Source organism: Arachis hypogaea, chromosome 14, assembly GCF_003086295.3.
Source record: "Arachis hypogaea cultivar Tifrunner chromosome 14, arahy.Tifrunner.gnm2.J5K5, whole genome shotgun sequence".
NCBI lineage: Eukaryota > Viridiplantae > Streptophyta > Magnoliopsida > Fabales > Fabaceae > Arachis > Arachis hypogaea.
The window spans coordinates 18,848,059-18,859,666 of record NC_092049.1 but is presented as its reverse complement, the minus strand read 5'-3'; the positions used below and the strand labels follow the sequence as shown (position 1 = coordinate 18,859,666).

At 29.7% G+C, this 11,608-nt stretch overlaps 1 long non-coding RNA gene across 1 annotated transcript; it reads right to left on the bottom strand.

The window, feature by feature from the left end:
* Positions 1–6,904: 6,904 nt before the first annotated feature.
* Positions 6,905–9,975, bottom strand: LOC112741753 (uncharacterized). The gene is made up of 4 exons (XR_003171595.2): positions 9,247–9,975; positions 9,099–9,163; positions 8,838–8,964; positions 6,905–7,157 (listed from the first exon to the last, which is right to left on the bottom strand). It is a non-coding gene; the product is annotated as an uncharacterized lncRNA (long non-coding RNA).
* Positions 9,976–11,608: the final 1,633 nt, after the last annotated feature.

Genomic DNA, 11,608 nt, shown 5'->3' with positions numbered 1-11,608 from the left:
ATTTAGTTAGGAGGAGGAGGAGGAGGAAGATGGTGGTAATGACTTAAAGAAGAAGCAGACACATGAAGCATATGCATGTCACATAGCATAATAAAATTTAATAGAGAAAAATAATATACTAAATTAGTTATGGAGAGATCCAAATTTTACCTTGTTTTTCCATCAGGAACCAATCTTTCTTTTGTGACACTATTAGGAACCGATGCAGTCTCTGATGGAGGAGATGTACTAGAGCTTCCAGGTGTCTCTGAATCAACTAATAGACTGGAATTGCGAAGCGGAGGAGGAATCGAAATTGGAGGAGGGGGTGGAGGAGGGGGACCCATACATCCTGGAGTAGGCCAACTTGGTGGAGGAAGACCCGTGTAGCCTGGATTAGGTGCCATCAAATACGGTTGCTGGCTAAGTGGTCCTGACTGAAAATCTGGCACAACCGAAGTCCCAGAAGAGGTGGAGGTGGTTGAAATAGCGGCTGCGGCAGTGGTGCGAGAACCTCTATGACCCTTGACACCTTTACCCTTGACCCGAGGAGCCATAACCTACAACCAGTAGTGTAGAGGCTTACTTCTATTTAAATATTCTACTAATTTCAAAACCTTAGAAACAGTGCGACATAACCCTAACTCAGTGACTCGAATAGAACTATAATTAGTTTTTAAAGTAACTACACAATTCTGTAGTATGTGGTCTGTTTTGACAGTTATGATCAGGTTAATAGTTACCTTGTCAGTCTCGCGTTGTAATGTCAGTACCTGAAGGGAAGTCTTGATTTGCATTGAATTTAATTGTGCATGTTAATGATTTAATTTCATTGATTTTCAGAGACTATACACAATGAACAGTTGACAAGTTGGAAAAACCTGAGACGGAGGAAAAATATATCAAATTATAATTGAATAGTTGACAAGTTGGATTTTGTCACCGAATCAAGTAAGAAGAAGAAAAAAAAGGAGCTACTCACAGCCAAAAATCAATATTCCCTTTCTCTTTCTATATAAGCTGGTATCTGAATCCATGCAAAAAGGAAAAATCATTAGTAAAATTCATTTTCGTGATAAATATTTATACTATTCAAAATTATTATTAATTACTTCAAAGGAATAAAAAGCTACAACTATAAACAACTCATAACAAAAGATGACACCATGACAAGCTCATGCTCGTGTTGATGTTCATTTTAAAATTTAAACATTGAAGAATCCAGATTTTTAATCTCATTAATCCCTGCCACAAGGCAATACAAGTTGACCTTAGAAAAATATTCCTAACTTATAATTCAGAGTCGAGCAGTTCAGGGCCAGAACCTCTGTTTTTTTAATCTCAAAAACAGTGACAATAATTGTTTTGCTTTCACAAGGCTCCACGGAGAGTGCTGCAACTTCCTGCCATACATCAAAAACCAACCATCACATCAAACAACAGAGCTCATTTTAATCAAATCATATAGGAACCATCAGTAACAGAAAATTTATTGCTAAATCATTTGTTTTTGAGAAGGACTAGCTATTCTAAATGGATTATTTTATTTTATTGTCTTTTTTTAGAATATTTATTATTAATAGCAGTAACTAATCCCTTAAAAATAACTTTTCAGAAAGAACATTTTGAAGAGAATAAATTTTTAACTTTAGGACCTTTATACAGATTACTAAGAATTAGACACAAAGACTGATCGTTCTTATGATATAAGTACACCAAGTGTTCTATAGAATTAAATGAGAGATTTGACAAACCTTATGCAAATGAAAGCTGGAGTGATCAACTTGTATGATCAAATCAATAGGGAAACTTGCCTTGGAAATCCTACACCAAATGGTACAAATAACATAACATAAATAAATAAAAGACTACAGTATCATAGTTGTTGATAGAAACTCTTCAAGAGAATAATGCTCATGCAAAATGGAGATATGTACCAGGTATGGTTTCTAAAAGAAAAGAATGATGATCAGATATTTGACAAAAGATCAATATATGTCGTGATTTATTTCACAGCAATTTAACCACCAACATCATTATGCTATAAAGATTTCCTCGCATCCAACAGCCCTTTCATATGTACTCAATTGTGAACAAAATTATGAACAAAATTATGAATTGCTTAATAGACATTTTATGAACAAAATTCACAAAGTATACAGCATTCAATATTATCATTGTTTATGAACAATTATGAATAAAAAAATGATTAACGAGGAAAACGAAATAACCGATTTCGTGAGAGAGTAACGAGCAAAAGAAGCGTCAGCTGAAGAAAAATACAAAATACGAACGAATAGAAAAGTTAGGGTTTGCGATCTACCAGCTGCGCGAAGGGAATCTGACAAAGAAAGCGCTGATCTGGAACAAAAAGAAGCTTGGAATCCGACGGCGACGAATCTTCTACGGTGGCGGTGGAGGCTGTGTCTGTGTAGGGGCTGCGGTGGCTGCGCCGCTGAGGGGTTGCGAGGCTGTGGGGGTTGCGGGGAGCTGCGAGGGCTGCGTGGCTGCAGTGGCGGCAGAGACTGCGGTGGCTGTGGGCGGCAGGGTGCAGGGCGAAGTGAATGGCGAGTGAATGGAGTGAATGGCGAGTAACTAGGTGTGAATGGGGAGTGAATGGAGTTAATCTTCAACTATGGTTTTCAATATTTCCGACGGATTTCATTTAAATTACAGACGGATTTTTCGTCTGTAATAATTTAATAAAACGCGTGTTTTGTCTACTTAATTACAGACGAAAAATCTATCTGTAACCATTCCACGGAAAAAAAAATTAATTTTTCCGACGGAATTATAGACGGATTCTCTTTTCCATCTGTAATTTATGCTAATCTATTCTTTTTTGTTTTCCGACAAAAAAATTCCTCTGAAATTCTGTCTGTATTTCAGTGGGATAAAATCCGTCGGAAATATCCGTCTATAATAACTAGTTTTCTAGTAGTGTTTGATATTCATATGAATTATGTATTCAGATTTAATTAAAAGAGATTGAACCTTTCTCTTTTTTTATTTTTGCGTTTTTGATGGTGAAACAAGAAAAGTAAATATCATCATTTGATAATTGAGTTAGAACTTAGAATACATTTTATGAGGAAAGCTTTTTTGCAAGGTTGAATGAAGCATGCTGTGGATTATTAATAATTGATAAATTAAGGGTTGGTAATTTGTTTTTTATTTTTTATTTTTGTCATTAAATCATAAGTGGTATTTTTTAAAGAGATTTCGCTACATGACCTAATAAATAGGAAAGATGATGTGGGACATCAAATGTTAGATGGTTAAAATTTGGAAACTGATTCCCAATCCGTGTGTATGAACATTGAACACTTTTCTGAGGGAGGAATGCATATGTTTATGCACTATTTAGAAATTAAATTAAATTAGTTGAACAAGTTTTGGAAGCTCCATTTTTCTCTAACTACTAGGAGATATACTGGGGTGGCTGCTGTCTCTACCAAGATTCATGCCGCATTTAGTTGCATGTTTGCGGGGAAAATGCATATAATATAAAGTTATTTCTCTTATATTAGTAACAATTGTTACCTGTGGCTGTTATGGACGAAGACTGAGACAGATATAGGACATTAATACGATATAAAATATACGAATACACAAATTTAAAATTTTTATAAGATACAAGAACATGTTATATATATATATATATAATATAATATAATATAAAATAATTTTTAGATAAATTATAATAATATTTTAATATTTAATTAATATTAAAATATAAATTATCTTTTAATTATTTTTAATATTTTTTATTTAATAAATAAAAATATATCACTATAAAAAATTATCAGAATAGCGACCGATTTTGGTGGTCGTTAAAATCTTGATCGCTAAATTTGAAAATAGCAACTAACTTCGATTGCTAACCGTTAGCGATTAATTTTCAACCAAAGCCACCAAACCAGTCACAAAACGTGAAGGTTACAGAAGGTTTAGAGAAAGAGGAGTTTGAATCTATGACCTTCTTTTACTTTATTTGATTAAGCCTTAAAACCAGAACTCAAAAGCAATTTCTGTTTGAATAACGTAGCAGAGTATTTATGAGACAATTTGGTTTTGTCTCATAAAAATCAAAAAACAGAACAAAAGTAGAGAAGAAGAAGTTAACATAGTCATGTATCCTGATTCAGTTGTCTTGTGCAATGCAACTTATATCCAGTCTCCACCACAACATTGGTGGAATTTTTACTATAGTCAAAGTATTACATACACCAATTCCCTAGGACTTAACCTGATCCTATCTGGGCACACAAGTTTCAACCTAAACTCAATGTACTAAGTGCTTACCCAACTTAGCAAGGGGTACCTCTCTGGTACAGGACACAAGACAGAAAATACAACAAAAAAAAATCTGAAATCACTCTTAGCTTTTCTCTCAAGTGTATCTTTCAGCCTTTTTCACTCTATGGTTTTTTCTCAATGCCTCTCTTTCTTACCTTTTACCTCTCAAAGAAAATACAAAAAGATATACATTGAAAGTGAAATACAAAACTGTAAATAATGAAGGAGATGATGAATAACAACATTAATACTACTAGCGACTCAACAGGCACTAACGTGCCTGTTCAACCGTTTTTCTATTGTTTTTAAGAAATTAATTTTATTTTTTTGTTAATATATTATTTATTTTTCAAATTTATTTGATAAGTATTTTTTATTTTAATATTAATGGGATTTTATTTATATCATATTTTGTTGAAATTAAAATTACTATAAAAAATCTTTAAAATGTTAAATTATAAAAACACACAATAAAGAGGTAATATAAAATTGTCCTAATTTAAAGTTCTAGATAATATATGAGATGAAATATTTAATAGAGTAGATTTTTATTCTCAAATATGTTTAAATATAAAAAGAGTATTTTCAGAATGATAATGCTTCTATTGTATTTCTTTAAAAGTTTTGAATGTCGTCTATTAATTTATAATATTTTTAATTTAATTTTTTCAGCCGCTTTTTTATTGAATTAAAAAAATATTTTTATATTTTTATTTTTAAAATTATAAATTTAATATCAATAATTAAAAATAAATTATAAAAAATAAAATATTTTAAATTATTTAATATATGTAAAAAATATAAAATAATTAAATTTAAGTTGAGAAAAATAAGAAAAAATTATATTATTATTATGTATAATAAAATTAAGATAAAAATTTACTAACATTGTTTACAAATTAGTTATTTATATATTAAATTTTTATTTTTTCAATCTTATTTAATTTAAAATAAATTTAAAAAATTATATTCAAAATACTTTTTATCTTTATGCATAATTCTAATAGATAAGAAAATTATTTCTTTAATCTTATATTAAACATCTTTAATTATTTTTAATTTTATTATTATTTTAAAATTATTAATTTTTATTTTGATTATATCCATTTTTTTATTATTCTTTTTACATGTATAATAACTATTATTGTCTCATCGTCACTATTATGTTGTCTTGTTTTATTTTCTTTTCTTGTTTTCTTCTTTTATTAACTCCAACCGCAATCAATTACCACCATACCATTATGATATCTCTCATTTTTGTTCATCACTTTGATCCATAACTATCCATTGTGTTAACTTTTGAGTTGTTAAAAATTTGCTAAAGAAATTATTTTCTTGTTTGATTTAGATATCTAAATGTATAACTATCATATAGATATTTATTTTTCATACTTTATCATTTTAAGAAAATATTTAAGATATCAAGCATTCAAAAATTTTATATAGAATAAATAAATAAAAAATAAAAAAATCTATAAGTTATTTAATTTTTTTAATATATAGAATAATTAAATTTAAATTAATTTAATTATAATACTAAAATCATTAAGTTGTTATTATGTGTAACAATGAAAGTAAAAATTTATAAATATTTATAAATTTATTTATTTCTCAATTTTATTTACTCTAAAGCTATAGTAGATATAAAAATTTATATTTAAATCACTCTTTCTTTCGCATAATATTAATGACTAAAAAACTTTTATTTCTAATAATTTTATATTCAACATTTTAAATTATCTTTAATTTTATTATTCATTTAGAATTTTTAATTTTTGTTTTCATTATTCTTTTTTCTTATCATTATCTATTTACATATTTATCGTTGGCTCACCGCCACTCTTATATTAGCTTGTTCTCTCTTTTTCTCACCTTATCTTCAATCGTAATTAGTTATGATCATATATTAATTCGTAATTATTACGCTCAAAAGTGAATACTACTTAAAAAAAAAGTCTTGTAACACTTGTGTGAATCATTTACATTCCTATAAATATAATGAAGGAGTAAACTTAACTTTTACTATTATGAGTATTTTTTTTATTATTTAATGCACACAAAGTCATATTTTCATTATGATAAAAGTTAAAAATTAAAGTTAAATTATATTAGTATTTTTTTGTTTAACAAAATTAAAATAAAGTACAAAAATAAAGATAAAAATTAAAAAAATAAATAGTTCTAAAAAAGGATAATGTCAAATTTTATGTCGTTATGTATGAGAACGATGATTTATTTTATTATATTTATTTTTATACCAAATAACAAAAAAATTAAATTTTATGTTCGTTTTTTTGTTACTTATTTTACTTATCTATAGTTGTTTTAATTAGACTTTATACTTATTGAGTCATATTTTCTCCTAACATAAAAATAGTTTTGAAGTCATTTTTTTTGTTTTGATAGGAGTACATTCATTATATCATAATTTTAATAATTAATGTAAATTTTAAAAAATTGAATAAATTTATATTTATTTTGATTACATTCAAGAGTGAATGATGTAACACCCTCACTATCAGAAGTCACGCTTCCGGCTGCGCTACTCTGATAGCAAGAAGTATTACGACTACTTTACATACTAAATATTAAAATAGGAGCCTGTGACTCGACACTGTATCGCTGATTTCTTTGAAAACTGGAAATAAATACTTTATCTTAAGAAAAATATAAGCAGGCATAGATTCATATACAAGACTCCTTACATAATAACTCATAATATAATATACATATAAAACATACAACTCCTATCCCTCTTACAAACTTGTAATAACAAAGACGAGGGAAGAAAATAATCTAATTAATACAACAACATATATAAACCAAACGCATTATAACTCTCGATAATGCTTCCTCATTTGGTTCCTGAAAAGGTAAAGCTGTAGGGGGGTAAGAACCTAACCACATGGTCTCACCACGGAGTTTCAAAGTTGTCATAAGAAGATATTTAACAAGAAAATTATTTTTAAGCTCAGTGATTATCATTGCCTTATGAATCCTTTAAAAACCAGTAGGTAATCGTTCAAAACCTTTTCAAAGAAACAATGTTTAATCTTTCCAAAACCTGAAACCTTTCCTTTCTTATAAGAAAATCTCAATCAAAAACTAAGTACGCAATCAAACAACACAATCATTAATTCAGCACCAAAGTTCATTCTCAAATGTAGCACGCCAGGACAAACATAGGCAAGACAGACAAGGAAAGCACAAGTAGGTAGCAGTTACAGCAAATAGTTCAAGTAGCAGTTAAGAACAGTTTAGCAATTAGGCAAACCAAAACAAGTTCAAACCCAATCAAAGCATACAAATGCATATGATGCATGCTTGTCCTATGGCTGATGAGGTTCATCTGTCGGTTATCCGGCCAGCCCGACAAGTCTGAGTTGTCCTTAGACTGTCCCCCGACGTGCATCCCCAAGAGTCTATGCATAGTTTTTTCTCAAATAATCAATATTGCTCAATGGGGTAACATTCTCGGGAATTTATATAGTGCCCGGTCACACTTACGTCGTAGGGTCAATAAAGTATCGAGTTTTCAACCTGGTACACGTGGTGGCGAGCCATGGTACTTTATCCAGGGAACCTCGTATCTCAGATAATTCAAATTCATAGCCATATGAATAATTCAAAGTTCATATCTCAATATTCTCAACATCCTCAACATTATAATCATTCATCAATTCAAATCTCATTTTCAAATTCGTTCAAAAACCATATTTCAAAGAAAATTCTCATCATCCTTCTTTCCATTCCGTCCATTAACAATCCCAATTTAAGACATAACTCTTTCTTTAATAAATAAATCAATCTTAAGACATATAATGTTTAAAAACCAATCTTTTTAATTAATTTCTTTAAATATAACTTCCAATTTTATAAAATTTCGGCAGCATCTCCTCTAAAACTTGGACACTGCCACCCTTTTTGGGTCCCAACCAAACCAAACCAAACGCCTGTTAATCAGTCAAATCACTTCCAATAACCATTATCACAACAACACTCAATCCAAGGAAATTGCAAAATCCAGAATTCAATCAACCAATCCTATAAATCGCAATTTAAACCGACTTCAACCAACAGCATTAATCAATAGTTAAGAATTCTCGGTCTTCTCAAACAGTTTCAAACCAAACCATTCCTCAAACACTTTTCGAATCATTTCCAAAATAGCAAATTATTCTCAATAAATAACCCATTTTCAAATATCAAGTCCTTTCCAAGTTTATTTTAAAATCAAATTCCGATATCAAATCAGGTTTAATATCAAATCAAATTTCAATATTAAATCTTTTCTAAAATCAAACCGTTTCCAAAATTAACCTAAAAGGCAATAATAAATATTCTCTAATAATTCAAGGAAAAACCACTTTAACAACATCAATCAACTAATCCAAATAGCCAACTTTCTCAGTCGATCAGTTTATCAATCAAACTAATAATCTTATTCAACCAAAACAACTCAATTCAATTCATAAGACTCACGAAATCACAAAAATGTATCTTACGCGTTAATATCGATTTATAACAACCCTGTAATGTAAAATAGATTTAAGAAAAACCTCTACTTCGATGTCTCAATCGCAGAATTTAACTCAATAATCTCCTTTATCCCCAATTCATGGCAGCAGCAGCGATCTTAGCAGCTCCATTATCAATTATGACTTGCAATAGATAAATCGACAGTGGCTAAAATGGAAACATATTTCTATAATTAGAGTAAGGGTAGCACAAGGAAACCAAATAGCAGTAAGATAAAGGCAGAAACATTATAAATTTCAGAATTAAAGGAGTTGAAATCAAAATAGGAATAATAGTGCTACCGGAGACAACAACATTCAGTAGTTCCAAACAAGGGCGGCAGCGCCGAGATATGACAATAGTGACTCTGGAAAATTAAATGGATCAAAACTAGCTGCATAAATAGAATGGCACAAAGAAGAATCAAAGCGATCTTACCCATGAACTTACCAAGATGAAAAGTAGTGGCTACAACGTCTCTCACTACAATCAATCAGCAGCAAGGACACAACCAGGTTCATCACCAAAAATGGCAGCAACTGCAAGCTCCGGAACACCGATAGTAACAGCAGCAGCAACGGAGGTATCCATCGCCACCTTCTTCCTTTTCTTGCTTGGACTCCTCCCAACAGATACAGGCTTGAAAGGCGGTTTTCGGCGCTAGCAGCGGTGGCGAGGAGCTCCGACAACGCAGCAGCCGCGCGAGCAGAACGACGGCAAGCCCATCAACGCGGCGGTGACGGCAGTTCTGCGACAGTTTCCTTCGCGCGCGTTCCCCTGTTCGCGACTCAAACGGCAGCGGATCTGAAGATGATAACACGCGGCGGTGGTTGCAGCGGCGTTCAAGCTCCAGCGACGGCGTGGAGTTCTGACAGCAACAAAAGCATGAACGGCGGCGAAGTAGTGACGCGGCGCGGCGGATGGTGGTGCGGCGAACAGTGGCGGCAACGGTGCTAGGCCCCCTTCTGGAAACGCTCTTCCCTCTCTTCCTCTTTCTCAGATCTCACTCTCTCTTCCCCGATCAGCTTCCCCCCTTTCTCTCTTCCCTTTCTTTTCTTTTCTGATCCTGAAATGAGTATGTGAATGGCGGTGGTAAGGAGGGAAAAAGTAGGGATTTTGGGTTGGGATGAGTGACGATGAGGGTTAGGATAAAAATTAGGGTTTTGTTTGGTTAGAATTAGGATTGGATTTGGGAATTTTGGATAAAATTAGAGGTTGGTAATTTTAATAAAATTAGGATATATTGTATTAATTTAAAATTTAATTTACTCCTTTAAAATTACTTTAAAAATATTATTTATTATATTAAATTATTAATTGGCCTTCAATCAAGTACTCTAATTTAAAATATATAATAATATAATTAATTTTTTTATTAACAAGATTTAAAATTTAAAATATTAAATTTCAAAATCTCAATTACCTAAATCAAATCATATAAAATTCTTACTATTTTACGACTACTAAATTTTATAGTTTAAATATAGAAAATTATCCAGTAATTATAAAATTAAATAAAATATTTAATTTAATTATCGAAACTTGATTTAATTTAATTTAATTTTTTTAATAAAATAATTTCTAAAAATAAAGTCTTTAATGAATAAATAAATTAAAAATTGACTCATAATAAGAATTTAAAAAAAAATATGGGTTTTACAAATGATATGTATTCTTATAGTCCAGAAATAGACTTAACTTCTTCTATAATAATTAAGTTTTACAATAATTTAATTTATAAAAAAAGTCTCATATTTTTATTTATCCTAAAAATTAAAAATTAAAATTAATATTCATAGTTTTGATTAACAGAATTAAAATAAAATATAAAAATAAACCTTGAATAAAAATAAAAATACAAAATTTTAAATTCCAAAATATAAATAAAATAGTTAAAAGATAAAAAATTACTTAAATATAATTTTTGTAAGCCACTCTATGAACTTAGATGAATAAATATTATATGCAAAATGAATCATGATATATTGACACAAAAATTATTGTGCGTAAATTTTTAAAAAAATAATAAACCTCTCTCGTTAATAACAATATTAGAACTTAAATTTAAACGCTAATTGATATTATATATTGTGTAGGTACTTAGAGTATATTAAAAGAGAAAGCTAATAATTTGAAGAGAAAAATTATTTTGTGTAAATTTTTTTTTAAGAAAGATTATCCTTGTTGAACTATTTTACTTTTATTCCTTAAAAAGATATCCTAATAAAAAAATCTATAATAATAATTTACATCCCATAGGAATATCTTAACGAGGTTATTGTAAAAAAAATGGCTAGAAATTTTTTTATTTAACGCTAATTGACGAGAGAATTTTTTAATAATAAATCTCTCTTCAAGAGTAATATTGGAACTTAAATTTAGACACTAATTATCATTATATATTGTATAAGTATCAAAAGTATATTTAACTAAAATAGATGATAATAATTTAAAGAGAAAAATTATTCGTTGTACATTTAATTAAAAAAAAATTACCTTATTTAAACTATTGTGCAATTGGAGCCATTTTTATTAGAGGAGTGTTAGGAGGCCAGCAACTTTTGTGTTTTGTAACCATCAATTGGCCATTAATAATATTTTTAATGGTGTGAGATTAAATTCAATGGTGTGGGATCATTCAATTTTCTTTTAATGGTTAAATACTAGTCAACTTTTTAAAAAGTTGCTGGCTCCTATACTTTCCCTTTTTATAATCTTACGATTGAGAGTGAGCAATTTTTTTAAATTTCTTTGAAGGTTGAAAGTGAAGTACTTACATAATTTAGAGAACGTGAATACGTGACTGAGTATG